At 37.7% G+C, this 6,606-nt stretch overlaps 1 protein-coding gene across 1 annotated transcript in view; it reads right to left on the minus strand.

The window, feature by feature from the left end:
- The window catches only part of ASXL2 (additional sex combs like transcriptional regulator 2), a 176,585-nt gene that overhangs the window by 125,142 nt on the left and 44,837 nt on the right, over positions 1-6,606 (minus strand). The window lies entirely within an intron of this gene.

The following is a 6,606-nucleotide window of genomic DNA, read 5'->3' on the forward strand; positions in this document are numbered from 1 at the left end:
AAATTAAAGCCCATATAGAAAACTGGGCCTTTATGTACTGTCTACACACTAAAAAGATGTAAAGTTACTGAAAATGAAGAAAAATATACCATGGACATAGACGTACAGTTCATAAAAGGGCTAATACAAATGGATAATTATTTAATAACCATATGAGAAAGCATTTATATATTGAAATATTTACAGATGAAATTATACAATAGCTGGGATTAACTTCAAAAGTATACAACAGGATAGGGGTTTAAATATAGCAAGGTTAGCCACAAATTGGTACTTACAGAAGCAAAATGATGGGTACAAAAATATAGAAGCTAAATGATGGGCATTTATTGTCTGCTACTGTGTACACATTCAATATCCCATAATAAAAATTTATGAAGAAAATGAAATAGAATACTTGACTTTACTAGAAATCAAATATAAAAATAACATTTCAATGTGATTTTTTTCCTGCTAACTTGGATAGCAAAAACATAGCAATAAATAAACATCATGAAATGGGTATATATGCATAATTCAGTATTTCAACTATTGAGAATATAAGAAAATATTCATTACGTTACTAAATAAAGAAAAAAATTTAAAGGGTCCAAGTCCAGTAACAGGGTATTAAGAAAACTGGTAAATCTACACGACTGGGCTGGACGCAGTGGCTCACACCTGTAATCTGCCTGAAATCCTAGCACTTCGGGAGGCCAAGGCAGGAGGATCACTGGAGCCCAGAAGTTTGCAGTTGCAGTGAGCTATGATGATGCCACTGCACTCTAACCGGGGCAACAGAATGAGACCCTGTCTCAGAAAGAAAGAATTGAAAGAAAAGAAAAAAATTAAAAAATGAAGACCTTAAAATTATTTTTTGCCTTTTTAGTGAGGATTTCACTGATTTCCTAGGTGTTCTGTTCTTTAAGGAAAAGGAGGAAACTGGTTAGTTGAAACTGCTTAAGGACAGTTTATTTTCCTTTTAAAAATGTTTATCACAGTTCGAATGGTTTTAATTTGTAAGAGTATTATGCTAAATTTTCTCAGAATATGTAAAGCTATAAATAGTTGGGGGGGAGAAAGGAAAATGTTTTTCAATTAAAGACTTTAGTACTATACTTTTAAAACTTTTTATTATGAAAATTTAAAAACATTTGCAAAAGGAAAGAGAACACTAAGAACCACCATGTACCCATCACTCAGCTTCAACAAATTATCAACACAAGGCCTATCTTGTTTCATCTATACCTCCAGCAACTCCCGCTCCACAAACTGGGTTATTCTGAAGCAAATCTCAGACATTTCATCAACTAATGCTTTAGAGTATGTTGCTCTAAAAAGGCCAGGACTTCTAAAAATTTTTTACACCTCAGAAAATGACTACAATTCCTTAATATCAACTTATTTTGTCAATATCCCAAATTTTCATGGGGAAAAAACCTTCTTTCAACAGTTGGTTTGTTCAAACTGGTAGACCCCACAATATTGCATTTGGTTAACACATGTCTCTTTTAAGCTATGGATTTCTCCCTTTTTTCTTCCAATTTAGTTACTGAAGAAAACAAGTGGATTGTACTGCAGTTTCCCACATTCTGTATTTTGCTAATTGTATGGTCCTCTGTCCCTTGTATTTCTTGAAAATTAGAATGGGCACCTAGAAGCTTGCTCAGATTCAGACTTTGTTTTAGCAAAAAAACTTCACAGGCAGTATTGTACACTTCCAATCACACCACATAAGAACACCCAAAATATCTGTGGGTCTCTCTTTGAGACGCCAAAGTGGATCAGTGGGACGGATGTGGTCCACCTGATCCATTTATCATAGTTTCCCATCAGCATTCCAACCTAATTGTTTTAGCAGCCACTGATAATCACCACCTCCACCCATTATTTTATTTGGGAGCTGAAAAGTGCTGATAGTCTATCATTACTTTTTCATATATAATCTAAAATCCTTCTAAAAAGAAATGCTTTCTTCCATCAACTATTTGGTTACCTGAGGTAAAAGTCATATTTAAAAAAAAAAAAAAAAAGGACCAGGCACTGTGGCTCACAATTAGCAGGGTGTGGTGGCATGAACCTATTGACCCAGTCACTTGGCAAGCTGAAATGGGAGGATTGCTTGAGCTCAGGAGTTCGAGATTATAGTCAGCTGTGATTGCAAAACTGCACTTGAGCCTGAGTGAGAGTGAAACCCTGTGTGTGGAGGTGGGTGCGGTCTTTTACCCTCACATTTACTACAAATACTTTTTCCAGTTTATCCTTCATCTTTTTATTACTGTTGATTTTCCATAGAGGTTTTTTATGTATCATAACTGATTGATCCTGTCTTTTTATTTCTTTTAGCACTTCTACACGTCAATGCAGCTTCCCTCCCTTCAATAGCTTAATAATTTTTCTGTATTTGTTTATATTTAACTCTTGTAATTCACATAAGAAAATGTGCATAGACAGAAGTGAGAAAAATGTGCAAACACACTAGAAAAAACCAAGAGGGAGGAAAGAAGGAAAAACACAAAATAGCTACGTATATTTCTGAGCATAAATACTATGTCAAACCATTACATTCTTTTACCACACGTTTTATGTAAGTGGAAAGACTACAGTAGTTTTCAAAACATTTAGCTTACTCTAACCACAGGAGGGCAGTGTTTATCAAACAAAACTTGACTCCACTGGAACTGTTCAAAGAATGACAGAACAAAATTTTTAGAAAATACTTTATGACAATATGAATAACCACTCAGAAGATTTAAAATCAACACTACACGGAATTAAAGTACAATAGAATAGATTTTTAAAGCATGCTTAATATATCTACTTCTTAGCTTGTAGATTCTCAAGCTAATAAAATGGATATGAAAATTATATTTTCTGAGCACTTGAGAATAATCTAAGATTCGAGTTTGATTCTAGCCTAAGTAACAGCAGTATTTCAATCACTGTTCCACTTGAGTTCACTCCAGACATGCACAGGTGTGCAGGGTCTGATTTTTGTATAACCAAGATGATTTTATCAATGTTACATTTAAAATGTCCAAACTAGTAACATGGTGATCTTAACAGATTTATATCAGTGCTATAAGGCTCATTTACTACCTGAAAGCTTTAATTAGAGTAACTAATGCCACGGCAGTAAATGAGATCAGCCAGGGAATATAGAGTGAGAAGAGATGAGAACCTATGCTACAGAACGATATACCAACCATTTAAGAGCCAGAGAGGAAAAACTAGCCAATAAACTTAGAAGTGGCAAGAGGGATAAGAACACCAGAAAACTTTGGTGCTTCAGAAAAGACTAAAAGTATTCTATTTTAGCACACCCAGGGCATAACCTTAGTATTCTAAGACTCAATTTGACCAACAATGTCAAAAGCTGCCTATAAGTTGAGATAATAACAGAAATCTATCCCCTGTATTTAGCAACAAGGATATTTTTAATTAGCTTTACAAATTCAGATTCCACTTAATCTGGAGGGAAGACATCAGACTTGAGGGGGTTTAGCACTGAATGGTAGATGGTAGTCTGGAGGTGGCCGCAGGAAGTGAAAACAACTCTTCCTAGAACGGTGAAACAAGAAATGTGGAGTTAAGGGATAACTGCTTTGTCAAATGGAGTTTCACTGAACCAGGATAAAAGGAGACCCAAGTATCCCCAGATATTCCAATATGAGAGAAAAACAAATTCAAATAATTTTTGACAAATCCCTCACTATCCAAACTTGTGCTACTTACATTTGATGCTCAGGAACAAAATGAATTCAGAGGATGCAGTATCCCTCACCTACCAAACTCAATATACAAACACTCACTATGGGAGTTCAGGAGTGAAACATATGAGAATAAAAAGGAACACATAGAATTTGGATGGAAGGGATAACTAACAGAGCCAAATACCTTCAGAGGAAAGAGGGGAAAGGTCCTTACCTGTATGCTTGGCAGTATCTGTTGCTCATTACCTCTGGCCTGAGACGCACTCTTCTGTTTGGCTTCTGACGCTGACCTTGGTTCCCTCCTACCTCTCCATCAGCAACTTTTTCATTCTCTACAATCTTTTAATGTCGATCTTCAGAATTCTTTTCTCTTCTCAATTTCTACTCTCATTGGACATTTTCATCCTCCCATGGCTTCAAAAATAACTATGCTCCTACAGCAGCACCCTATACATCCCCAGTACTGTTTATCACAGTGCATTTATTACAACTGCATTTTACATTATCTGTCTTCCCCACTGGCACATAAGATCTATGAGGGCTGGGACCATCTGTCTTGTTCATCTAGTATTCCCATTGCCGATCGTGTGGCAGGTCTAAAACATTTGATGGTTGACCGATGGAATTAGGAACATAGGTGACAAGATTAGTCTCAGACAACAGTACAAACGCCTCTTTTTTTAAAAAAAAAAACAAAAAAGCAGTATAAAAGGTTAGAGCAAATGCAAATAAATTTATAGATTTGGGGATAGAAACTTGAACGTAAAAGTAGCTACGACTATTTAAAATATCAAATCTATACAAACAGGCACCTACAGATATAGAGGTGATTACAGAGGCTGACTTCTTAAGTTCAGGGGTATCGTTTTACCTGGGGGAAGGGGTTCCTTCAATTCTGAACAGCTTTATCAAGTCACTCTGGTTTAGTCTATTCCTAGCTTGGATTATTTTTAATTGATTGTCCACAAAGTCTGGACAGTATACACACTCCCTAGTTCAAGAAAAAAGCTCTTAAAATCAAATTCTCCCCAAACTCTGAAGAATTAATAACAGTTAATACTTACCTAGCATTTACGTGCCAGGTAACCTTCTAAGTGCTTTACACATATTAGCTCATTTAATCTTTATAATAAATCTATGAGGTAGATACTATTATCCCATGTTTTTCAGATATGAAAACTGAGGCACAGAGAAATTAAGTAACTTGTCCAAGGTCATATCAGCTAATAAATGACAGAGCTTACTGTTGCTGCTGGATTGCCCAACGTGTCATCGTCAAAAGCCAACTCTGAGCGCCTTATATGTTACAATTCCTCAAAAAGAGGAGCCAACCATTTGGGTGGCAAGGTGATCACACTGGACCTCTTCCGCCCTGAAGGCAACAGGAATTTGCCCATACTGGCACTGACAACCTTCCTGGAGGAGTATGCATTCCCTGCCTTCGGTGCTTCAGCCAGTGTCACCATCCAAGGGTATCTATTTACCAACATGGGGCATAACACCACCTCAGACCAAGTGACTCTTTTTAGGCAAAAAAATAAAAAGTGTAACAATGGATTCTGAGCACTGATTTCACTATATACTATAACACCAAGTAGTAGCAAGCCTAAGACAACATGGGAATGGCCTCCAAGATGCAATAAATGCATCTTCAAAGTACCATAAAGAGGTGTATGAGTAGATGTAGGATTGGCTCCTATGATCCCAGTGACCAAATAAAAAAACTTTTCTATCATCCCTGTAACTTAAGGCTCTGCTAGGATTACAGATAGTTATTTTCAGGGGGGGAACATTGGGCACATGCTGATGGACAAGCAGGCAAAAGAAGGAATTACTGCAATGGCAGGGGTAACTGGCCCTAGTGCTTAATTTAGCAGGTAACTGAATCTAGTAAGTGGTTCTCAGTGCTTCCACACCTAGTGATAACAGGAAAGTGCAGCATAAGGCAAAGGCATGAAAGGGAAAGGCAAACAAGGGCTCAGTCAGACTTCTCGAGAATGATGGTCTCAGGTAAGCAACCTAGATCAGGTGAAGTCTGGCCAAGGGTGAGGGAAACTTAAAACTGGTGGTAGTGAAAGGAGATGATGAATATCTACATGGCCTTGGAACCAGCTGCAGTGGCAGAGACTATAACTTATTCCATTAAGCCTCCTACATTAAGCTGTTTTAAGAGACTGCTGCCAGCCTCTGTCTTGAGTTGGTGACAAGAGTGGGCTTACTGTGGAGCATAGCTGTGTAAGGAATACACTCTAAAAGATTCTTTCAGTGTCCTACAACAGATCCCTTTAACAACCCCTTCACCTCTGCTTTCCATTGCAGCTCTGGTAGACAGCGCCTCTCACAATGCCGACATGCCACCTTCCCTAGTGCTGCTCTCTGTATCTGACATACATTCCCTACTCCTTTTTATACCTCAAAGTTTATCTGCCATGTAGCAAAACAGCAAAGGTTTCTAAACTGGTAATATTCAATTCTTCAAGAGCTGACTGAGACAGGCACTGACACAGGTAAAGTGATACATCTTTCTGGAAAGCAATTTGGTAATAAGGTAAGTTCAAGAGCCTTTCAAAGATTGACATCCTCTTACCCAGTAACTTTTCTTCTAGCAATCTGTAAAAGCAAAATAACAGAAATATATACAGGGCCTAAACACAAAGGTGTTTACTACAGTATTATTTGTAAGGGTTACAAAAATAAACAATCTAGCCAGGCATGGTAATCCATGCCTGTAATCCCAGCACTTTGGGAGGCTAAGGCAGGAGGCCAGGAGTTGAAGACCAGCCAGGGAAACACAAAGAGACCGCATCTCTAAAAAAAATTTAAAAATTAGCCAGGTTTGGTGGTACATGCCCGTAATCCCAGCTACTCTGGAGGATCAGGCAGGAGGATCCCTAGAGCCCAGGAGTTTGAAGCT

This window comes from Propithecus coquereli, unplaced genomic scaffold (assembly GCF_000956105.1).
Source record: "Propithecus coquereli isolate 6110/MARCELLA unplaced genomic scaffold, Pcoq_1.0 Scaffold39, whole genome shotgun sequence".
Taxonomy (NCBI): Eukaryota; Metazoa; Chordata; class Mammalia; order Primates; family Indriidae; genus Propithecus; species Propithecus coquereli.